Raw genomic sequence first — 26579 nt, 5'->3', positions numbered from 1 at the left:
TTCAACCCGGTTCGCGCGCAGCTGGGTCCCGCAGGCTCGTGCATCGCAAATCATCTAGAAGGCACAAGTATTTGCTAGCGCACGTAATTTGAAGTCACATTGTGTCATTGCCCCCCTTTCCAGAGTGCATCGTCCCGATGCTTGTGTCAAACTGGTTGCATGGCAGTCATTCACAAACCCTCCTCGGGGATGTCGTTAACGTCAAAGAACGTTGTATCTTCAGCGTTTCATTGCCTGTCGTGATATGGTTTCATCCTGACGACATGCACAGTTTCCGTGCGATGCCGCCGTCGGGATGAAATATCCTGTCCCTCTGGCGTAACTTCGTAGTTGAGCGAGCCGACGCGGCGGATCACTCTGTACGGACCGAAATAGCGGCGAAGCAGTTTTTCTGACAGGCCACGTATTCGTACAGGAATCCACACCCATACTCTGTCTCCTGGTGCGTACTGGACGTCTCTTCTTCGCAGATTGTATCGATGCGTGTCGGTTTTCTGCTGTTGGAGAATGCGATATCGTGCCAGTTGTCTAGCTTCTTCTGCTCTTTGTATGTAGTCGTGAACGTCATAGTAATTCTCGGGCGACTCGTCAATAGGTAACATTGCATCTAAAGGTGTCGTTACCGTCCGGCCAAAAACAAGTTGGAATGGCGTCATCCGTGTTGTCTCTTGCATCGCAGTGTTATAGGCGAATGTTGCATAGGGTAATATTTTATCCCAAGTACGGTGTTCTATATCAACGTACATTGACAACATATCAGCCAGCGTTCTGTTCAGTCGTTCCGTCAGACCATTTGCTTGAGGATGATATGCCGTCGTTTTTCTATGACTGGTGTGCGTCAATTTCATGATACATTTCATCAGGTCGGCCGTAAATGCAGTCCCTCGGTCCGTGATCAACGCTTTTGGAGCTCCGTGCCGCAGTACTATGTTGGAGACGAAGAATTCGGCGACTTCAACGGCTGATCCTTTAACTAGAGTCGCTGTCTCGGCATATCTGGTTAAATAATCGGTCGCAACTATTATCCACCGTTTTCCCGATGACGACGTAGGAAATGGGCCCAGTAAGTCCATTCCCACTTGTGTGAATGGCGCTTCTGGTGGTTCTATCGGTTGAAGGAGACCTGCTGGTTTTAGCGGTGGCGTTTTACGTCTTTGGCAGTCCCGGCAGGTTCTGACATAGTGTCGTACAGAGCTAAGCAACTTCGGCCAGTAGTATTTAGTGCGGATGCGTGCTAACGTTCTGCTTACTCCTAAGTGTCCAGCTGATGGATCGTCGTGGCAAGCCTCCAAAATCTCTGGTCGCAGAGGTGAAGGGACGACAAGCAGGAATGTCGCTGTATTCTTGTCAAAGTTCCTTTTATACAGGATGTTGTTTCGTAGGACAAACGCTGACAAGGCGCGGACAAAAGGTCGTGGAACATCGACAGACTGTCCTTGTAGGTACTTGATCAAGAGGAGTATCTCAGGGTCGGATCGCTGCTGATGTGCCATCTCTGATGGTGTCACAGCTCCCAAGAAAATAAAATCTTCACCATCCTCGGTGGAAGCAGAAGCAGCAGGTTGAATCGGAGCACGTGACAAGCAGTCCGCATCACTGTGCTTGCGACCTGACTTGTACACAAGCGTGATATCATACTCCTGTAATCGCAAGCTCCATCGTGCAAGCCGTCCACATGGGTCCTTGAGATTGGCCAGCCAGCATAGCGAATGATGGTCGCTTATAACTCGAAAAGGCCTACCATATAAATATGGTCGAAACTTGCTGATAGCCCATACCACGGCAAGGCATTCTTTCTCGGTCGCTGAGTAGTTCACCTCAGCTTTCGAAAGAGTGCGACTGGCATACGCAATGACTCGTTCTTGTCCGTTTTGCCATTCGATGAGCACGGCCCCAAGACCTAAATTGCTTGCATCCGTGTGGATATCGGTTTCCGCTTCCTCGTCAAAATGCGCCAGAACAGGATGGCTTTGAAGGCACTTTCGTAGTTCATTGAAGGCATCCTCTTGTTCGGCAAGCCATACGAAAGGCATTTCCTCTTTTGTCAGCCGTGTCAGTGGTTCAGCAATTCGTGAAAAATTTTTAACGAACCGTCGATAATAGGCGCAGAGACCTAAAAATCGCCTAACAGCCTTTTTGTCTGTTGGCTTCGGAAATCTTGCTACGGCCTCAGTTTTTGCAGGGTCTGGGCGGACGCCTTCTGCACTGATGACATGGCCGAGAAAAAGGAGCTCACGGAAGCCGAAATGACATTTCTGCGGTTTTATCGTCAAGTCCGCTGATTTGATCACAGTAAGCACGGCCCGGAGCCTTTCCAAATGTTGCTCAAAGGTAGCAGAGAAAACTACAACATCGTCGAGATAAACCAGACATGACTGCCATTTAAGACCACAAAGCACTGTGTCCATCATCCGTTGGAATGTGGCGGGTGCTGAACAAAGGCCAAAAGGGAGTACCTTGAACTCGTATAAACCATCCGGTGTCACAAACGCTGTCTTTTTGCGATCTCTTTCGTCCACTTCTATCTGCCAATATCCACTTTTAAGATCCAATGAGGAAAAATACCTGGCATTTCGCAGCCTATCCAGAGTGTCATCAATTCTTGGCAGAGGATAAACATCCCGTTTGGTGACGGCATTCAGCTTCCGATAATCAACGCAGAAACGTAAGGTTTGGTCTTTTTTCTTCACAAGAACAACAGGTGACGCCCATGGACTTGATGAAGGCTGGACTACATCGTCTTTGAGCATTTCTTTAACCTGATTACCAATAGCTTCTCTTTCTTTTGGTGACACTCGGTAGGGATGCTGGTGTATTGGCCTCACTGACTCGTCGACAATGATGCGATGTTTAGCGACAGGAGTGCATCGAACCTTAGATGACAACGAGAAACATTCGGCGAATTCCCTTAAAAGACCCTCTATCTGCTCTTTTTCGCTTGGTAGTAGGCCTGGCTCGATGTCGATGGCTGCAAGGACAGACTCCACGTCTTCGAAATCAGAATCATTGGTTTCAAAAGTTCGCAGCTCCGTAACCTGGACGAAATCATTCAGACTGGCGATGACGGTTCCTTTTGCAACGTGCTGCACCTCATTTCCAAAGTTTGTGAGTAGAACATTTGCACATCCGTCACGTAACTTAACAAGGCCCCGTGCCATGCAGATCCCTTTTTGGAGTAGTAAGGCAGTGTTGTTGTCAGCAAATCCTTCGAATTCACTGAATGCTTTGTTGTTTACTGCGACAGATATGCTCGATCTTGGCGGAACCATGACGCCATCATCTGCAATACAAAGGTCATATACGTTTTCTTCCGCTTCAAAGGTACCAATCGCGTGCCTAGTCGAGAATGAGACGGAAGATTCTCGCAAGTTAATTACAGCGCCATTAGCTCGTAAGAAATCCATGCCGATAATCAAGTCTCTTGAGCATTCCGGCAGCACAATAAAACTGGCGACGTACGTGAAACCCCGTATTGCGATTCTTGCTGTGCATATACCAGTAGGGTCGATGAGGTGCCCTCCTGCTGTGCGAACTTGTGGTCCCTTCCAAGGAGTCAGCACTTTCTTTAGTATTTTAGAAAGTCCGCTACTCATCACTGAATAATCTGCGCCGGTATCTACCAGTCCGATGACTTCGTAGCCGTCAACGAACACACGTAAATCGGAAGCAACGTCACTATCGAAGCACCGGTTTCTGAATCGGTCGTCGTTCAGAGTCAGCAATGGAGGTTTTTCTGCATTAGCGTCGGCAGCGGCCTTGCCTCCACAGGTCGCTGACTCTAGTTTTCCCGACGCGGGCTTGGAGAACGAGACCTTGGGGAGCTTGCTGAAGGTCGGGCGCTGGGCGATCTATACCTCCCCGTTGTCGTTGCCCGAGGTTGGTGTCGTTGGAAGCCACTTGAGGTTTGACGACCTGACAGGTATTCTTCAATTTCGAAGGGACGTTCACCATTTCGTGGTCGAGGTGCATTAACAGGAAAACCACGGAGTCCTGCCTGGCGGTAGTGGCACGTTCGGTAGAGATGACCAGGCTCCCCACAGTGGTAACACAGCGGTATCCTGTCGGGAGTGCGCCAGACATCGCTCTTCCTTAGTCTCCTCTCTGGCGTTGGCTGCAGGGTGCTCGGCGGCATCGGGTACTGCATAGGTGTAGCCGCCGCGACGTCCGCACGTCCTGGAGGTCCTCGTAGTAGCACATCAGCATACGTCATTCTCGTCTTCTGTTGTAGTGGCGGCCCTGGCTGTGCGTTGCTCGAAGGTTCGCGTACCACCTGCCGGACCTCCTCACGGATCACATCGGCCAGAGACGAAAGCATTGGAACGTTCTGGTCAAGACGCTGCCTCTGCAGCTCTTCTCGCACAACAGACCGCACCAGCTCGCGTAGTGCTTCCATGCCGTTACCGAAGGCTGGTGGCAACATGTCCAAGGAAGTGACGATCGCATCCCGGTTGTATAACCTTGCTCGCTGTTGTAGCGTCCTTTCCATTGTAGTCGCCTCGGAACGAAACTCGGCGACGGTGCGCGGCGGGCTTCGAATTAGTCCGGCAAAGAGTTCTTGCTTCACGCCTCGCATCAGATGGCGCAGCTTCCTGTCTTCGCTCATATTTGGATCCGCTCGGTGGAATAAGCGAGACATGTCTTCCAGATACATGGCGACAGTTTCGTTATTGCGCTGATTTCTTGTCTGGAGCGCAGCTTCAGCTCTCTCTTTGCGGTCTGTGTTCGGGAAAGAAGCGAGCAGCTCCCGTCGAAAATCATTCCATGACCGGAAGGTGGCTTCGTGGTTTTCATACCACGTTCGTGCGCTATCTTCCAGTGCGAAGTAAACACACCCAAGTTTGCGCTCTTCCCCATATCCGTTAGCCTTTGCGACGCGTTCAAAGTGCTCAAGCCAGTCCTCTGAGTCCTCGTAGCTTTCACCGTGGAAAGGCTTTGGTAGCATTGGCTGGTTTACGACAATATTGGCTGGAGTGGCCTGAGCTGTCATGTCGGTTGCGTACCCGTTCACAGCCGTTGATGTTCCAAGCGAAGTCGATAAAGGTGAAAATTCAGGACCCTCACCACGTAGGCGTCGACTGCAGCGCTGATGAACAGGCGTCAGCTCGTTGGGTCGAAATCGCTGTGGTTCTGGACTGTGCTCCGTCACTCGAGAGGGGCTTGGCATCACACCCAGCACTTCCACCAGATTTGTAACGCACTTTTCAATAAACTCTTTTAATAAGCTAACGTAGGCTGGGCGAACTTGTGCCCGAGAATTATAGCACAGCTAGATTGTCTCGAGGATTTCCTTCTGCCTCTTCTTCTACGTTGTTCTTTTCTTTCAACCCGGTTCGCGCGCAGCTGGGCCCCGCAGGCTCGTGCATCGCAAATCATCTAGAAGGCACAAGTATTTGCTAGCGCGCGTAATTTGAAGTCACATTGTGTCAATATACATTGCAAAAGGATCAAAATGTGGGCCAGTTGGTAATTCATTTTCTTCGTTCAGCGAACTGGGAGCGCAGAGAAAACACAAAGGACGAAGCGAGGAACCACACAACACGAGCGCTCAACTATCAACTGATTTATTTTCCACATCGGAAGGACATATATAAACACAAAATGCGCATGTCAAAAAAATTATGACGAAATCAAGGGCAGCATGCGAAGCGTGTAATCAAGGCACATGTCTAAGGGTTATCTAGGTAGCTGAATTCACAGTCAAGTAGTGAGAAGGAAGGATGACTTATACATTGGTCCGCATTCCTGGAAATGTGATAGGCTTCAGAAATTTCGCGCGTAGTTTGATGAGGATGCCGGAACAGAACAATTGTATTCTCAAACAGAGGTTGGCACTTGCACGAAACGCAATGTGACGCTAAATGGGAGTAAGGTGTATTTTTTAACGAGCTTCTGTGTTCCCTGAGACGCACGTTCACACATCGGCCGGTCTGGCCAATGTACATACGTCCACAAGAAAGGGGTATCTTATATACTACTCCGGTGATGCACTTAACAAACTTAGTTACGTGCTTCTGAAGGCATCCTCTACCTTTAGATGCATTATGTGCCCTCCTGTGCACCATTGAACATATACTGGCCAATTTATTGGGTACCGAGAAAACCACGCGCACACCGAACCGGTTTCCCACGTTTTTTAACCCATGGGCCATTTTATGAATATAGGGGATTACTGCCGCGCGCTTCTTATTCTCTTCCTTGTTCTCTGAAGAAATACATGTGCGTTTTTCATTAGCGTCACATTGCGCGTTACATTGCGTTTCGTGCAAGTGCCAACCTCTGTTTGAGAATACAATTGTTCTGTTCCGGCATCCTCATCAAACTACGCGCGAAATTTCTGAAGCCTATCACATTTCCAGGAATGCGGACCAATGTATAAGTCATCCTTCCTTCTCACTACTTGACTGTGAATTCAGCTACCTAGATAACCCTTAGACATGTGCCTTGATTACACGCTTCGCATGCTGCCCTTGATTTCGTCATAATTTTTTTGACATGCGCATTTTGTGTTTATATATGTCCTTCCGATGTGGAAAATAAATCAGTTGATAGTTGAGCGCTCGTGTTGTGTGGTTCCTCGCTTCGTCCTTTGTGTTTTCTCTGCGCTCCCAGTTCGCTGAACGAAGAAAGTGTTGATATGTCACTTTAAAATCAGCACATTACGAGGTGAAGGTGAATATTGGCGTGCATGACTTTCGTGTCCTGATTATCACGTTTACTTTCGTTATCTATTCACGTCACGTGATACCCAATTTAGTATATGTGGAGCTAGCGAAACGGGCGCCAGCACGCTATGAGCGTGGTATGTTGTCACGTTCTTTCATGACACGCGGGTCACGGTTATCATGTGTGCTTCAGTCATATATTTCGTCACCCATTTGCGCCACGTAACACCAAATTCGGTTTATGTGGAGCTAGCAAAACCACCGCGAGCGCATCATGAAGAGCCCCATATACTCCAATGTAGCGCTGACGCTCGTACACGCTGGGCACAGCAACGCTACGTTAGCGAAACGCGAGAACTCTGAGTCTGACGCCAGATGCGACCAGCGTTCATCAGCGTGGCCGGGCGGCAACCGGCGTGAAATGCGACATGCGGCGTTTCGCACCGATGCTTAACCCAGACAACACTGCATCTCGCTCTTTTCGTGACAGAGAAATGCTGGACGCGCTGAAATGCGCTTGCGTCAAAGCAACGCCGCGTAGAATGTACCTGCGAGTATATGGCAAAACCGGCGCCTGGCGTGGCAACCCCTGCGAGAACGTGCACCGCGTCGCGTCGAACTGTATGGGTGCCTTGACTGTGGCATGTAGTCATGTTCTCACATGACATGCATCTCATGATTATCATGTTTGCACCAGTATCATATCTTCGTCATCCATTCACGTCCTGTAAAACTAAATTTGGTATAAGGGAAGGTATGGAAACGGCTGCCAGCGCATCATGAGCGTGGCATGTAGTCATGTGGTTACGTGACACGCATCTTATTATTGTCATGTTTGAACCGATCACATACCTTTGTCATTTATTCACGTACTGTAATCCCAAATTTAGTATATGTGACGCTAGTCAAACGGCCGCGAGCTTATCTTGAGCGTAGCATGTAGTCATATTGTTACATGACACGCATCTCATTTATATCATGTTTCCGCCAGTATCATACCTTCATCATCCATTAGTACTAAATTTAGTATAAGAGAAGCTAGGGAAACGGCCGCCATAGCATCACGAGCATGGCATGTAGCAATGTGGTTGAGTGAGTGAGTGAGAACAACTTCATTATGGTCCAGTGCAGACGCTGAGGTTGCCATGCGTCACCCGGCTACTCCCACGTGGGTACCGGAAGGTCTAGCCTGACAGACCCCACGTGGGAGTAGCCGGGTGACGCATGGCAACCTTCCATGACAAGCATCTCATTATTATCACGTTTGAACCAATCACATACCTTCGTCATTTATTCACGTACTGTAATCCCAAATTCGGTATATGTGACGCTAGCGAAATGGCCGTGAGCACATCATGAGCGTGGTATGTAGTCATGTTGTTACATGACACGCATGTCATGATTTTCATGTTAGGGTCTGTCAGTAGTGTTCGCCATGCGATCATGCCATACCATGCCAGTTTTGCCATACCATGCGAGCGCGAGAATACATAGCCTGGCGGTTAAGAAAAGAAACTAGACACGGCATCGGTGAAACTGGAACGAGACGCGAAGTTCTCGCACCCTGCGTCTGTCAGCGGATTGTTGCCGCGATACATGGGGGGCGTGGGCACGCATCCCCTTTCTGCATGCTCCTAACGGCAAATGTCAGAAACTTTGAGCCGGGGCAGTGTGAGCAACGCCACTCCCTCGGGTCAGTGTGCAGTGCCTATCACACCAAATCCTTACCAGAGGGAAACAAAATGATCGTTGTGTCATGTCTGTTGGCCAGCCAAGATTTTACGAGGGATGAGCGTAAGCGGCTGAAGCAGAGTTAGTACATCCAGGCTAAACAAGCGCGTGGCTCTACGCCATGCAGAACTATTTTTAGGGGCAAAACTCCCTATGATTTAGGGCAGTCCCACGTCCCTCTAGTGTGGACACCACGGCATGTCCCTCTAGTGTGGACACCACAGCATATTCACAGGTACAGACGGACGGACGTACGCACGGATCGACGGGTGAACGAACTGACAGACGCACGGGCAAATGCACGGATGGACGGACAGATGGAGGCACCGACGCCTGCATGGACAGATGGACGAACGGACGCACGCACGCGGACGTCCATCCATGTTTCTGCCGAAACGTCCGCGTGAACACGATGCGTTGGTACGCTGCATGCAGCTTAAAACGCCTTGGCGGCGTCGTGCATTTCATGCGAGTGACCTGCGAAAGTTCTTCAGTGAAACGCCAAAGCAGTGTACGCGCGAAAGCGAACACTGGCTCATGGTCAATAAATATTTTGTGCAGGCACGCTGGGAGCGCCAGCTGCACGTTCTTTCACTGCGCGTTCACACCGTCAGTGCCGAGCGTTATCTGTGAGTTGTGATGCAGCACGCGGCTGCCTTGTTGTAGCCTGTAGTCGAAGGGCCCATCGCATGCTCCTCGTCCTACCTAGATCAAAAGATATGTAATAAAGCTAAACATTGATATCCTAGCCAACAGCCTTGAACTTTATCGAAGCAAGCAAAACGCAGCTATCACGCGACAGATTGCTTCCAACCTTGTTTACCAACATGAAATATTTATGGTTGCTGTTATCGTTTAAAGGCAGTAAATATTATGTGATAATGTCTGGCAGATGTCCCGTAAACCAGCGGGGAACTAGCGGCGGTGTGGCGGTTTAAATGTTTGTGTTACGATTATTATTTTTATTATTATTAATATTATTATTATTAATTATTATCGTTACTATATTTGAAATACTCGCAATTTCACTTTTTTTCAAGTATATATGAATCATGCAAGCTTAGTACTCCTTAGAGCAGATCGAATATTTCGCCTCTCATTCTAGACAGGAATAAACGGCCTCACTGCGGTCAGAATGTGCGAAGATGCACCGATATTTTCTGAGTTGAGGTTGAACCTACTATCATAATGCACGAAGGTAGCAGATTATTATTTGACACCAAGGAAGCCGTCTGTTCATACGCGCTGTGTATCACAGGCATACTTTGATCTGAAAAGTTTATTTTGTCAATGTTAAATCTGGTTCTGCATTGTTTCCAGGTAAATGGGGAAACATCATTTCGAAATACACGAACGGTACCTATACGGCGTCAGACTATATCATCTACCGGCCACTTGCAACCAATATCCTAGTGAAACTCTTCCAAAACGTCCTTGTGGGTGAAAAAGGCTTAAGATACCTGGTTGCCTGGAACATCTATAGGCAGCTGGTTAAGTTCACTGAACCTTGCATGTTTCTTCAGGGTAGGAGTGCGAGTGATGCGTGTTATGAGCACGTCAAGAAAGTCATGAATCTGGCTGTCCTCAGTCCCTACCTACAGTCGGGTAAGCTTACTTCATAATACACCTTCGATAGGTTTCTCATAACTGCCGTCATTCTCTTACTCAGACAAAATACGTAAATAGTAACGCACGATATGTATCATAGTCTACTGAATATAGCTAGCTCTAAAACAGTGCGCTCTTGTTGTTCCTTACTTAACAGAGGTTCAGGTGCACATGGTTGAAAAGGCGAAGCGCATGGTGTCCGAAATACGCAGCACCTTCTTGAAAGCTCTCCAATATTCACGCTGGCCCAGCATCAACTTTCGAGTAGCTGCCATACGCAAGTTGGAGAGTATGAAGTCGTACGTCGGAAGCCCCGGGCGCCGATTAGACCCTGAGTTCGTCGAATGGATTTACAGTCAGTATTACACAATACGTACTTACCACTCAAAGTGCGAATGTAACAGTGTGAGAAGGCTTTTTAGTATTCATGCTACGAAAGCTACCCTGTAGTTTAATCAAGTTTATTTACCATTTTCTTATGAAATAGAGGCTTGACATCCTTATTTATTCGGGGTGAAGAAGCAATTATTCCCAGAAGCTTAAAAGAAATAATGATCTCTGGCTGCCATGAACGCCGTTTTGAAATTAATATTTGAAATAATGATTTGATATTCGATGTAGCATCCACAGTTGCACGTTTTTTTTGTTATGTTCCACTTCTATAGCGAATACGCGTAAGATCGCGTGGCACGAAATTTCAAATAGACGTTTTGGAAGTTCATGTAACTCGCATTATATTACTTACTCAATTTGAACTACAAATGGATAGCTTTTGCCGTGCGTTTCTTACCTAATTTGAACTGAATTTAATAGATGGATATTACAGTGCCTACCTTTCACATTCAAGAACTTTCGGCGCAGTGGTCGAGCTCAATGCTTACTACACCACTATGGCCGGTAGCGATAATGGCTTAACATACGTCATTGGGAATTCGTTTTAGGACGCACCGGTCTAAATATTCATGTTGTCGCCACCAGCACAAATATACTGAAAAACGAGAACTAGCGCCGCGAATAGCACGTCTAGAGTGATGTATTGAAGTGATGTTCCTTCATCACGCCTTGACATCATATCTTGCTCTGCCCAATTACAAATGTGCATGAATCACTGCCCTAAGTGGTCTGTGGAAATGTGAGGTATGAGTGAAGTGAAACAAAGCATCGCTGCATGTTCATCGCCCTTCCTAGTCTTCATCTTCTGTCGCACTGTTTTCCTTTAAATATCCAGATAACTTCTGAAAAAGACATGCAATAGAAGGAGAGCGTCTAAGTAGTTCGCTCATTACAAAAATATCTCTCTTAGCGTTGACCGAAGTAGCTGTGCGTTTTTATTCATCTTTCGATGCAGAACCTTACCCGGATGCACCCCTAGACTTATTATTCCCGACATGGATCAGGGTTTTGTCACTCTCTACTCACTATATTTGGACCGATCAGACGACACCGCTGTACGATGAGGCTCGTTATAGCCCGTGTTATACGCACTACTTTAGTGATTTTACAGTAGCGACAGCCAACGTGCTGCGTCCATTCATGTATCCGGACTGGCCAATCGCACTGAACTATGGTGGCCTCGGAACGGTACGTAAAGATTTCTTCATTACGGATCGGGCATGGCGTACTCATTCTACTCGGTCATTCTATCTGCTCCGTTCTGTGGGTTTAAAGTAGTGGAACCTACTTACAATAAATAGATACAGACAACTAAAGAACACGCGTTACGAGAAGATAATTCACACTGTTTTCTGCATCACGTGAGCATATTACAGGGTGGCATTCCCACATTTATGCGTTTATAGATTCGAACCTAATAGTAAACTGAAAATTTAATGCTTAATTATCACAGCGATATTCTTACACAACTTCAAAAATGATTCACTTGTGGAGACAAATTATGTAGGAAAAAAATCGCAGGGAGGCATTGGTATCGAACCGGGAAAGTAATTTTCGCTATAAAATTTATAATAACGTTCGCTATTTACTTTCCTGGCATTATTCTCTAGTAGTTCATGTGGATGTCAAAGCAGCTTTTTTGTCGCAGATGATTGGCCACGAGCTTATGCATGGATTTGGTGTGAAAGGCATACAAGAGCTCGAAGGATATGAAGCTCAGAATAACGACTATGTGATAAAAGAATACATGAACAGAGCGCTGTGCCTACGGAAATCTCACAAATCTGTTGTGAGTTGGTCTCGCATTCTTCCTTCATTATAACGTACTGATGCTTGTGAGTAGACTTGTTCACTTTTTGCAGTGCGGCGGGGTCAATCAAGGGGGCTCTTCAGTGTATACCATCTACGCCTGTGCCAAAAAGCGAAGTCTCAGCATACAGCCACTTCGAAGGGTTGGCTCCATAATATTTGACAATAGTTCAAGGTTAAACAAAAAAATAATGAGACTTCAAGTGTCGTCGATAGCTCTATCTAGATAATTTTACTCCAAAAATATCCGTCAGGATATTTTTTCCTATTTAGTTGTTCAGCACTATCCCTGCAGCAGTTTTGAGCATATTGGTATTATAAAATAGGAAGATAATCGTAAGTAATTAGTGAGGTGGATGTACATGGCATAGCAAGGGTGCAATAAATGACAGAGAAAGCGCAATGGGCTTAAGTGATTACGCACATACGCTTGTTGCTTTCCCATCAAATTCACTGTTTTTGTTGCCTTCCGCATTTAGGAATTCACTTTTTTAACTGATAATAGTGGCTTTGTCGAAATGATTTATTATCTACCGGCTTACTTGAGCCGACAAGGTGACATAACCTCAAGGGGCCTGCGTACTGAGTCTCAAAGAACCAAATAAAAATTCAGCTTCATTTTTGTAGGACTGATTGCTAGTCCTACAGCGTACCACGCGGTGATTGAAATAATCGTGGACACTTAGAGCAAGGAGCTGAACAAAGAATATTCCCCAAGAAGAGCAAGCAATAGCTACTGAGCGGTTATGTACTAACGGTGAAGTTTACAAAGCTTACCTCAATAAATCTATTTTTGCCAATAACTAACAAATCCCTCCCAACTTTTCAGGACGCAGTTATCTGCCAATATGTTTGAAAACGGCCACTACCCAGCCCTTCCGTGAAAGTGAATGTTAGGTTGTTTGTGTATTCATGCTATTTTAGGACAGCGAGCCTGTGAGCCTTTTTGACGTCGACTAACAATCGCACGACTTCACTGCATACCGAAAAATTCTGTGTAATAGAAATTAACTAAAGATAAAAAAATGTGCACAGCCGTAGTGCATTCTACTGTTCTCCCTAACAAGCCTTCTAGCGCCATGAGTGAGTCACGTGTGTTGTCTTGCAAGGAAGGCGTACTGCGACACTCCGGAACAGTTTCGCGTTATTACACACATAACGCCCGCACGCGTTTACAATCGTTTATTGATATGTGGGGTTTAATGTCCCAAAACCATCATAAGATTATAAAAGACGCCGTAGTGGAGGGCTCCGGAACTTTCACCCACCTGGGTTTTTTTAACGTGCATCCAAATCTGAGCACAAAGGCCTACAACATTTCTGCCTCCATCGGAAATGCAGCTGCCGCAGCCGGGATTTTATCGTGCGACCTGCGGGTCATCACCCGAGTACCTTACCCACGAGACCACCGCGGCGGGGCTACAATCGTTTAGTGTCAGAAGATCTAAATCCTAAGTAAGCAAAGCATGACATAATTTATAAGCATTACTAACAAGTGACAAATATTTTTTCGTAAAATTCATTCTTTTTAGCGCAAGAGGCACTATCCGAGCTTGCCGGCACACAGAAGTAAAAGTAACAGACGAGTGTTCATTAAAGACTAATTTTAATTTCTTAGCACTCCTTAGCGAACTTTCTTAGCGAACTTCGCATAGTTTAGTGATCTTCGGAAACCTTGAGCGTATCTATCTATCTATCTATCTATCTATCTATCTATCTATCTATCTATCTATCTATCTATCTATCTATCTATCTATCTATCTATCTATCTATCTATCTTTCGATCTATCTATCTATCTATCCACCTATGACATTTAGCTATCCTACCCATTTCTCTAATAGTATCGATACCAAACTTGGTATGAAAAACATGACTGTATTAAGAACATATTTGCCTAGTAATAACATGAAAATTATGATGGCTATTGCATATTTCATGATTCTGCAGGTCTTGCGGTAGTTCCGTTCACATGACGTGTCGCAAAACTGGTGTGGTATGAAATGATTGCATGGCGAACACAAGTGACAGATCCTGACATGAAAATTATGACATGTGTGTCATGTAACAACATGACTACATGCCACGCTCATGATGAGCTCGCAGCCATTTCGCTTGCTTCACATATGCCAATAATGGCATTACGTGACGTCAAGAAATGACGAAGGTATGAGACTGATGTAAACATGATAATCATAAGATGCGTGTCATGTGAGAAAAATGACTTCATGCCACAGTGAAGGCACCAATACAATTCGACGTGATGCGGTGCGCGTGCTTGCCGGCGTTCATTTCGTCGCGTCACGCTGGCGTTGCCACGCCTAGCACCGGTCGTGTCATATATACTCGCAGGCGCGCACCGCTCTGCGTTGCTTTGGCACATGCGCGTTTCAGTGCGTCTGGCGCACCTCCGCCACGAAAAAAGGCAGATGCAGTGTTGTATGCGTAACGCATCGGCGCTGAATGTAGCATGTCGCATTTCGCGCTGGTTGCCGTCGGGCCGCGTGGACGGACGCTGGTCGAGCCGCTCGCGCCGGGCGTCAGGCTAAAGAGTGCTCGCGTTTTGCTAGCGTAGCGTCGCTGTGCCCAGCGTGCGCGCGCGTCCACGCTACATTGGAGAATATTGGGCCCTTCATGATACACTCGCTGCCGTTTTGCTAGCTCCATTTATACAAAATTTGATGTTACGTGAATTCAATGGATGACAAAAATATATGACTGATGCAAACACGACAATTGTGACACGCGTGTCATAGGAGAACATGACAACGTACCATGGTTATAGCGTGCTCGCAGCCGTTACGTTAGCTCCGCATATACTAAATCTGGTATCGCGTGACGAGAATAAATGACAAAGATCAACGACACATTCAAACATGATAATCATGACAAGGAAGTCATGTACAGCATTATTTACCTTCACCTCGTAACGTTCTCTGATTTCAAAGTCACATTCATTCGTGCTTCTCATATCATCAATTCCCACTGTTTTTGGGATCTGCCATTTTGTGTGTTTTGTTACGAAAAACACGCATAAGAAGTATGACCGTTATTTTGACCACACAGGCGCACTATGCCAAAATGATTGTTAAGAGCGCGTGAATAACGCACGACCATGGACAGGGAACAGACGGCACAAGCGATCATTTCCAACTGAAATTTTATTAACAACTTTTTAAATAATCGTGTTAAGAGTAGAAAACTATGAACAAAAAATAATAAAAGTTTCATCATTCCTTTTTGCCTGCTGCGCCGACCTCGCATCCCAAGGAGCAGAGCTCTCTCACAACACAATTCATATTTTTCTTGTTTGAGTTGCTTTCGGGCTGTAAATTTCACGCTAATAACCTTAAGTAAGCTCAACCAACTAGCCATGCCATCTGCCTAATTAAAATATGCCCCAGTGAATTTAATCACACGCCACACGATAACATTTCTAGAATGTGGCGTCAGTTGCATAGTAACACAACGATGTGCAATGTCTCTCAAGACCCATTTGTTGAAAAACATCCGTTGTATAATAAATGCTTCCTGTGGCAGTACCTTCTCTACCATCTGATATTTGCAACTGGCTGAGTGGTGATTCACAATTACATAAAATAACGTGCGCAGAGGAACAAAATCCGATCTTTGCACGAAGCTGTTGTTGACTTGCACCATTGTTATTCCATGATGTTCCATGTCTTACCGAACTATTTGAAGACCTTCGTATTTTCAGAGGTTCGCAAGGTTCTTGGCTCTGGTAGGTGCAACGAAATAAACGCTCAGTATTAACAATAAGGAAAATGAGTTGCAATAAATGTGCGTGCTTCGATGTAAGAGTGGAGCACAACTCAGGCGGCTGAGAAATTTTGAAAGGAAGAAAAGGCTTCTTGAACGTGAAGTACTTGAGTTTTTTTTTCATCATAAAAGGGGGAGTTTCCGTATATCTACATACCATATGTTTTTTATGCATGCAAGTGCCATAGTTCCGGGTATGTTTTTCAGGTGATGTGAATACAATTGTCATAACGGAGTACTTGATCAAATACGGCGTAATGCTTTTCAATTGGCAGTTGGAAGCGTTAACGTGCAATGCTTTATTTATAAAAATGAAGTGGTCATCAGGCACATGTGTGGCTTTAGCTTTACTTATATGTGCCCCGCCACGGTGGTCCAGTGGCTAAGGTACGTACTGGGCTGCTGACCCGCAGGTCACGGGTTCGAATCGCGGCTGCGGCGGCTGCATTTCCGATGTAGGCGGAAATGTTGTAGGCACGTGTGCTCAGATTTGGGTGTACGTTAAAGAACCCCAGGTGGTCGAAATTTCCGGAGCCCTCCACTACGGCATCTCTCATAATCATATGGTGGTTTTGGGACGTTAAACCCCACATATTTATCTTTACTTATATGTGTTGTGCAATGCATGTCTCACAATTCAATGCAACATCTCTGATCAAGAGGGCAGCACTGTGAAGCCAGGATGAAAGGGATAAAATGTTGCTGCGAGCACCAGATGAAGCAACTGTGGTTGAGCCTGCCAGTATAGCACAAGAGCGAGCAGAAAAGCTTTGACACACAGCACTCTAACTCACTTGACTCTTAAGATTGTGGACATTTGCTGCATTGATTATGCCAAGTCACTGCGTGTGAGAGGGCAACTGTGTTATTTTTGGATGGGTCTCATTAAAATGGCGTCTTTGAATTCGCGGACGTCTGCACATTGGATATTCTCCTTCCACATTAAGTGTGTTTAGGAGGCTCCCGAAGAAATCAGAGAGCAGAATGGCATGAGGCAGTGTTGTTACGGTAAAGACCTCATGAGTGAGCTTACCTAACAAGCAGGCTTATTTTTTGTATGGGTGGGCATTGTTTCGGAAGGGTAAAAATATAAAGACCCAGATATAGGAGACACATATAGAGCACAGACGGTGACGAGAACGTGTATGCAACTCGCTTCCAACCATACATTGGGCCTCAATAAAAAATCACGCCGAAAGAGATGAAGTGCCCAATGTAAAACTGTTGGTGTTGGATGACAGACAAAAAGTAAAACGTAGTCGACTGACATGGCACAGGCATTTTGAAAAATAACTGTGCCCCCATTTTCAGTGTGATCAAGGACAGCCTGAAAGTTGTTTTGGTAAATTGCCATAAAATAAGCTAGTTCATATATGTTGTTTCATACTGTTCTCCTAAATATCTACATAGCATTTTTAAGCTTACTACATCCGACAACGAAATCAAGGTGGAACGCGACAGATAAAAAGACGTTGTGGGATAATCTGGGTGAACTGTGGAGTTGACTCAGACAAGTTGGTTGGCGTTTCGTTGGGGGAAACTGTCTTTGTCAAAGGCGCTTTGTCATCTTTGGTGTGTTAGTTTTAAGGGGGTTAGTAGTGACGACATCTCCTGGTGGTGGCACATGTCTCTGTTGGTAATCGTCGTCTTCAAAAGAAAACAACTCTATAAAGCGGAGGAGTGCAGTCCTTTTTCCCTTTATAGTTAGGTTGAAAGATACCAAGTGCCCTCTTCCCGGAGGTGGGGGGAAGGCAACAAAGCGCAAAGTAGGAGCGTTGTGCTACAAAGTGGTAGTTGCCGCAGTCACAAACAAAAGAAAGGGCATGAAACTTGGAAACCGGCTGTCGGATGCTGCTCCAGCCACCGCAAAGAGTTGCCTATGAGAGCGACATACGCTTGTGAAGCAGAAGCACAACTAGAAAGCAGTTACGAAAAATTGGGGGACCCTTAGGCTTCGCCTTTAAAAGTTGAACGCGACAGCGAAATCCGGCCCCTAGCGCACCCTTCAAACGCTGCGTTTGAATGGTGCACTAGGGGCGTTTGGTGCCACTAGGGTCGGTGCACTAGGTGCACTAAGTGCGTTTGAAGGGAATACTTATTCATATATATTCTGTCTCTTTCTCTCTCTTTCTCTCTCTCTCACACACACACACACACACACACACACACACACACACACACACACACACGCACACGCAGTAGATGGGAGCAGTGCGCGCTATCATCGACAAATTGGCTCGTTTTGGTCGTGATACCTGTCGAAAAAAATGCGTTAAAAGGGCCCTGAAGCATTTATTCAAGTAACCATAGAATGTCTTCACTAGAAGAGCTTATTGCCTCCCAAATTCAACACAGCAAAATTTTAGGAATCCGTCCAGTGCGAGTGGAGTTTCAAAGGTTTGTCGCATGTTGCAATTGCATTATATCTTTCCTCGTCCCGGCGAAAGCACCAGAAGCTAAGCAGGAATGCGTGGCAGGGCAAAGAAACTACCACGCCTCGTGTCTTTGAGCATTTTTTTTCTTCGAATGCGCGGCTTTCAGTGTGATCGCGCGTGCATGCGTGAACAAGTAGCAGCCTCCCGCGGCTAAATCGGTGATTTCATTGTTCGGTCACAGACGCATAGACGATATTTTGCGTACAACCAATGGGGCCGACGCCGGCGGCGGGTTTTCCGCGACACGCGCTGTTTAACGCTGTCACGTTAAAGTGGGGAGAAGCAGGTGGCGTAGTTTTGAATGCCAAGATTTCGACGGCAAGTGACAATGTCGGTGTTCTGAAGAGCACGCAGTATTACATGAATTGGCCGCCCAATTTCGTCTATATATTGTTTGATGCATGAGGAACACTAAATACAGTACATTAGCTTCTTTGATGTGCAGGTGAAGCCCGATGTGTCCTTGTAAATTAAACAGACGCTGTGCTTTTTAGGCTGCTAGCTGCTGTATAGGTTTGCAGATGGAGCATCTCGACCTATACTCCAGACAAAACTGATAAAAGTGCAATTTACTTGAGTCTCGGTACGTGTTCATGTGTGGCTGACAAGCCGATTGCATTCCCACCAATTTTAAAGCCTTAGGACATGTATTTGTGCAATAATTGTCTTTGATAGCACTGCCTTTGTTTGCAGCTCTCTTTAACTGCCGAGCAAGAAGTGCTGAACACAACGTTGGACGACGAGAACTTGGCTGATCTTGTTGGCAGCAAGGTTGCATACGAGGCATTCAATTCTTTGATTCCCGAGCACAGGGACGAAGTACTCGTTGGGCTAGACTTCACTGCTGAACAACTGTTCTTTAACAACTGCGCGAAATTATGCGCTCAGAACGCCATACCAGAAAAACGCTACGCACCTTATCGCTCACGGTGTATAGTGCCCCTGATGAATATGCCCGAGTTCTCCCACGCCTTTCGCTGCGCAGTAGGGACTCCTATGAATCCACAGAACAAATGTGCTTTTTGGTAGTCAACACTGAACTGCTCTGCCCAAGACGTCGGGAAGTTTGTTCGTTCTTATTTTCGAGGCTGAACAAAAGCCTCACTGAGATTGCATTGTACGAGGCTTTAGCCTTGACTAGAGATCATGTATAGCGGTTAGCATACTTACTAATAAATATGGTAGAAGTAGAGAAAATGGAATCTGTCCTACTCGCGTAGCGCGCAAGTGGTCACACAGCCATATACACAACTATACTGTAGCCACGTAAACCACAAAGTCCACTCATTTGGGAAATAGTGGACGTGGATGTGTTCTCGGAGGCCGGGTTACTGTTTTTTCATGCCCTGGGACGTGTTAACATTGCCCCAAAACCACACACTTGCGGATAAATGAAGAGGTGTACTCCACAAAGTACACTAAGAGCATAGCGACGCCACTTCCATTGGCAAAACGGGCAAGATAAGGTGAAAGAGATTCAAAGAACACTAAAGACGATGTTTCTTGTAGCGACCCGAACAACATGTTTCAAGACTGAGCTTGTTTAACAATACTGCGCAACAATACGAAGGAAGAAAAAAAAAGCATGGAAATATGATTCATTCGACACGGAGCACTGACAAGAGTCGTAGCCTCCTACCGAATATTTTCGGGGTTATATGTAGCCCGTGGACTCGTCAACTTACGTTGATTGATTTGCTGCCAATGTATACGGAGAAGACCATTTACATTGGTGGCAAAAATTTCTATCCCACTTTGACAGTAACTTTTAAAGTAGAAGTCGGTAACTTAGTTTAATAGGTTCATGCAGTTTTTTCGGACACTTTTGCATGTACAGCTTGGTTCAACCAAAACATGTTTGCAAAAATCAGAAATGAAGGATGTGTGCGTTTTCTTCGCCTGCGTTTTCTTCAAACTCAATTCTTGCGCTTTTTCAACTAAGGTACTGTTTGCTGGACACCCTGTTATAATCATTTTGTGTACATGACAAACAGGTGCTTTAGCAAGCTAGATATGAGTGACTGCATCAACGCTACGAAGGAAGTGTACATGTACAAAACGCATTTTTTGTGCGTTGTCATCAGTCTGAAACGTTAGGTGTTCATTTGCAAATTGAGACGTCATGTACACAAAAACAAATTTTACTTGGTGTCGAGCCAAAAAAATGAAACTATCAGTAAAAAGGAACACAAACGTAAAGCATTTCAGGCACGCAAAACAAACGACTTGCTCCATTTTTGTACTTTCGACAAATATTTTCGATACTCTTTTGCAGTAGGCACGTGTTCCCCATTTAAAGAGCAAGTACTGGCACGCCATTTCACGGCATCTTATAGGCCTAATATACAATGTTTGGAAGTACGAAAGAAGACTTTCTTCGAAACGAAAGTGTTGTGCTTTTGTCACGGAATAGAGTATGCAGTTTTAACGGCGTGACCGAGTGTTTTGTGTCAGGTGAGCAAATTTAGAAATTTCTTAAGAAGACTAAAAATTTTGTAAGAAGTCGCTTAGTGCTCGAACGTGCTATAAATACTGTTTTTCTTGTGAACTAAATTTTTTGCGGTATATGGCCTCTCATTTATATTATATATAGATAAGTGTCACGCTGTATCCATCTGAAATGATCACATGACAAAACAGCTACGAGAGCAAAGAGAGGAGTGATAAGCGTTTTGTCGTTTTAATACTAATTCGTTCCATGCTATCATGCGGCTGGAAACGCAGAGGGGTCTGAGAGGCTCTACTACCAGCCTCCGAGGGTCTCCGTACGTTTTTGTTCTAAACCTGGGACCCTCTTCTCCATATCCCTAATGATGAAACCGTACTAACCAGACTAGTCGTACTATATTTAATCATACCTGGATAGCCGTGTAGTCACGATGCTCTCCTTCGAACCGTGAGCACAGGGGCTAGAATACTGACTCCATATAAAACTTTGATTCTCTTCATTTATTACTGCTCCTCTTTCTCACCACTTCTTTGTGACGTGAAGTAGCTTATGAACAAAGCCAGTCCTTTGTAGCACCGTAGCCACCGCAGACGATGATACTGAGGACGATGAACAAGAAGAGCGTTCCAGACTACAAGTCTTATTTCTATTATTGCGGCATAGATAGTGCCGGGCACCCAGAATTTCCCATAACAATGAGGATGACGATAAAAAACGACTGGCTTTCGCCGTAGATAACGTCACTATATGCTCGGCGTTGTATTTCATATAAACAGAAACAACCAATAACAACCAGGAGAACGTGCCCAGACCTCGTCTTTGTCAACGTAAGGCTCGAACTGATACCACAAAGCAGTAATAATCAAAGAGAAAGGAAATATTTAACACCGCATTCCATTTAAAACAAATAAACATTGTGTATAACAGTACGCTACTTGGCTCTCACTTACATGCGCCAGTGCTCAATGTCACAGGTGATTTACGATAACATCAATGATCCCATTGTTTCACCCACTAGTCATCATTCACTTCTTCAATATTATTGCTACATGCATGCATGTTGTTAATATAGGGGGCGACGCGCGTGCGTGGCTGACGAGGAAGATGAAGGGTTGTCTTCGCTCGATCACTGGTTTCTAAGAATAAATTCGTTTATGTAAATATTTGCACGCATTACATTAAGCACCACACTTCCCTAAGCTATCCGTAATCTTTCTGTTATACATCTATTATTGCGAATCTGAACAGTAATTTTTAAATCTACTTGATTCTTAGCCGATCCCCCATAGTGGGTATGCCCCGATCAATAGGTGAACAACAACAACAACAACATTGGTTAACCGGTCACGATTAACGCTGCTCACGCGACATCGCGCGATGTAGTTGGAGCTTCTGTTCCGTTCCTGCTGTCCTCGATATTTCCTCCTGTGCTTTCTGAGGCCTGAGCGTCCGGTTTCAATGCGGGATCTACCTCCGCTGCTACTTCAAGGCACCTTCGCGCTTCCTCCTGTGGGGGTGTGGCCGAATCGGGTGGTGTTGATAAGCCTATCAACCCAATGTCTCTCTCTTCTCCCGGCCAGGCATATTCTGCCTGGTCGGCTTCCCTTCCTAACAGTGATTTTTCAATCGATCTGTTTTTGCGCAGTGGTCTGAAGAGCGCTCCTGTGGCCCTGGTTCCAACCAACGGCGAGTTCATTCGCATGAAAAATCCAAAACTAATTGAGGGAGAACTCCGGAAGATTTTCGATGATTACCAAATGATTACCGAGGTGCGTCAAATTGGACGTGGAGGCCTTCTGTGCTGCTCGCTGGACCAGGCCTGCATCACAGATCACCTAAAATGCACAACGTTTGCTCAAATCCGGTTATCGGTTTTGTGCCTGCCCATTTGGCCTGAGCGAAGGGACTAGTTCGAGGAGTGGACTTGAGCCTTACACCACCTGAATACTTTAAATGTTTGTGGCGGCAGGAGCAGTATCTGTATTTCAAAGCTCACGAAACATTGAGAATAAAAAGGTCCCTACAGAATCAGTGATCATGACATTTGCCGGCACGGCTCGACCAACCGAAATAAGGCATGTGCACCAATTTATGATGTAGATGCACTATCCCTTCGCCCACTGCAGTTCAAAAATGCTGGAGGTATGGGCATACCCTCAAGGGATGTAGATCGGTTGGGAAGGTGTCGTACATGTACTGACCAACATAAATTAAATAAATGTTCAACCCAAGAGGTGAGATGCTGTTGTTGCAGAGGTAATCAGCAGCTGACGATGAAAGTTGCCCCAAGAGGACAAATGTTTTGCAACTTTCAAAGATCATCGAACAACAACGATGCTCCTGGCGCGAGGCCCAATCTATTCTATCTGAGCGCTCACGTGTCTATGCCACCGTTGACAACCGGGCAAACCAGATGCTCAAGTTGTCGTTGCCTGATCTAATAGCATCAACGGTGGAAAGGGCCATGACGAAGCTTATGGACTCTCTAACGGAGTCACTGGCACAAATAGTGAGCACTCAGTTGACTCGAATCTTGCAGGGAGCTAACCAACCTACCGTGCCCTCTTGTCTACCTTCACCAGTTAAAGTTACTGATATTCTATCGGAACCAGGCCCTTTGAAGTCAAAGCCAGACACGCTGAAATCAGGCCGTAGAATAATTAGGCCTCTTGTGCAGGACTCAGATTGGAGCTCGGACTCCAATTCCCATGTCTCACAACTAGAAGAAATGGACTCTCACTTAAGAAATATGAAAAGACGTGATTGTCTTGAGGTGCAACGATCCTCAGTTAGTCCTAAATCAAGAAATAAGAATTATCAATAGGAAAATTTATAAAAAAAGATTTTTAAAGGATAGCATCTTAGAGAAAGCAGTGAGTGCTGCTGGTATCTCTTCAAAATAGGGAATTTGAAAGTACTACAATTGCCACTTTATTTTTCAGCAGCTAAAAACTTAATTCAACTTTGTGAAAATTATTCCCCTGATAGTGTTGCTACACAAGAAACTTGGCTTGCAGAAAATACGTAATTTAGGATTGAAAATTACCGCACATTTCGTCTAAACCACCCCACTCGAGGTGGAGGTTTGGCAATATTTATCTAACCTAAAATCGCCCATGTTGCTGAAATTATCTATCAGTCAATGACTTCAGAAAGCTAGATTTCAGCATTAAGCATTACTTTTCCTGGGTTCCTGCCATTCTCATTTATTATTACTTATTCTTCTGTGTGTATTCTGAATTCTCGCGTTCTAGATACTGCACTTTACTATTGCGAAAAAGATATTGTATTAGCAGGTGACTTCAATTCTCATATTTCGTGGGGTTTTAAAACTGGTTTGAATGACTAACGTTTGTGAGATTGGGTGAACTTTATATGCAGAAACAGAAAAAAACTACTTTTATGAGTAATCAGTCCTCCTCGGTGCTTGATCTAACTTTTTCTAACGCTATCTTGTCAATCTTATTATGGTCTGCGACTAACTTGGGAAAAAGAAGTGACCATATGCCGATATTGTTCGAGGTGGTATGTCCAATAACCTCCAAAAATAGATCATAGGTTACGCAAAAAACTTTAATACATTCGAGAAATCATTACGAGGCGCTTTATCTAACCAAACGAATGATGCAGAAACAGGCTACATCGAAATTAGCGACATTATAAAAGAGTCGTTGAATAATTCGAAATTCCTCATTGAAACCTCTAAACCTTCTACTAACCCTTGGTGGAATGCAGAATTTTCGCGGGCTTATGGACTAAGAAAAGCTGCATAGAAAAACTTTATTTTCCACCAGTGTCCCGGGAACTGGAATAATTATAATTACGCGGGCGTAATCTTTAAGAGAACCATCGCTAGTGCAACGACAAATTTAAAAATGACCGTTGTGAGTTCCTTTAAAAGCCAGTCAATAGAAAAGCACTTTTTCGCTTTCTGAAAAAGAAGAAAGTTCTTTTTCAAGCCTCAGCCCTATGGGGGGACTGGGCTTGGTCCTCAGCCTTATGGGGGGACCAGGCCAAGTTGCCCCCCGTAGGGCTGAGGATTTTGAAGTGGTCACAGCTGCAGAACTAGCAAACGTAGTCGGAACACTACCCCATTCTGCTCCTGGTCCTGATGGCATGACAATGTCGGTGATTAAATCAGTACACAAAATATAACCACTTGGCCCACTCGAAATTATTGCTCACTCACCTAGAAGCTCTTGGATTCCGCCCGATTGGAGATTGGCAAAAGTGATTTCATTATTAAAAAATCAAGGCGCTGGGCTTACCTTAGATAATATCAGACCCATTGCACTTACAACGAACCTAGTAAAACTCGTTGAAAGAATTTTATATAGACGTATAGATCGATGGATGTCAGAAGAATTGACACTGAGCCCATGTCACATTGGATTCAGATGTGGTTGGTCCATTTGGTGTGCACACGTGGATCTAGAAAGCAGAATTCAACTTTCTCGATATCAGAAACAGTACTCCGCTTTGGCAACCTTAGATATCACAAAAGCCCATGATAGCGTGGAGCAAGTTAAGCTGCTAGATTGGCCTCAGAACTTTGGACTGCCTCAGTACTTTGTGACCTGGATCCATGCTTTCTTAGGTGATAGAGAATTTTACTTCTCGCAATCTGGTGTCAACTCTTTAATATAAAGGCAAACGAGAGGTCTACCACAAAGGTCAGCACAATCACCCTTATTATTTAATGCACTACTATGTACCATTTCCATACTGCAAGATGTCCAGGTATATGTGTATGCCGACGATATCGCATTTTTGCTGCATCGGTGGACAATCACACACTGTATTTGATTCTGCAGACATACCTGAATAGCCTGGAAACGTGGCTAGAGAATATCAACCTATGCCTTAATATAAACAAAAGCACAATGATAGTTTTCGCACAAAATGCCCCAGTGCGAATTTCACTAATGTACCGAAAAGACGTCATACCCCAGGTCGAGTCATTTAGGTACTTGGGGGTAACCTACACCGAAACACATAACTGGAGTCCCCACATAGAACTCAAGGTTGCTAAAGGGGCACGTGCCGTAGGGATGCTGCGCAGGCTCAGTAATTATCGTGCCGGTTTGCGTAGAGACGTGCTCGTCATGATATATTGCATGTAGATTCAACCGATATTAGAATTCGGCTGTGTTTTGTTTTCTGGCGCTCCGGCGTACTAAGTTCGGCCACTTATTTCGTTAGAACAAGAATCTGTATTCCGATGCCTAGGCCTACCTAAATATGTTGCGAACAATGTCCTAGACGACGAATGCCGCCTGCCTTCTCTTATCAAAAGCTTTCAAATTCTAACAGTACGAACATTTCTTAAAATCTATGCATCACCTCAGCGGAGGTCACAGTATGTGTTCATTAACCAGCAGACTTCATTTTTTAAGCACCAATGGTCTAAGTAACGGTGCCCTCAAGTAATACTTACAAAGAAACTTTTAGACCCCTTAATAGTTAACCTTTGGGAAATACTTGTACACATCACCGTAGATGCAAATAGGTTTGAATTTGATGATATATATTCTAAGAATGAAAAAAATTACCTTATCAGTATATAAATGGAATTTCGGAAAATCATTGGGCCAATCTAAAAACATCTATTGTGATAGTAACTGACGCTCTGTTTATGAAGAGAAGGCTGGCGTAGGAATCGCATCATCCTCTCTAGATTGAGCTTTCTCAATTTGATTACCCGACTTTACCCA

This window comes from Rhipicephalus microplus, chromosome 3 (genome assembly GCF_043290135.1).
Source record: "Rhipicephalus microplus isolate Deutch F79 chromosome 3, USDA_Rmic, whole genome shotgun sequence".
Classification (NCBI taxonomy): domain Eukaryota; kingdom Metazoa; phylum Arthropoda; class Arachnida; order Ixodida; family Ixodidae; genus Rhipicephalus; species Rhipicephalus microplus.
This window is presented reverse-complemented; position numbering follows the sequence as displayed.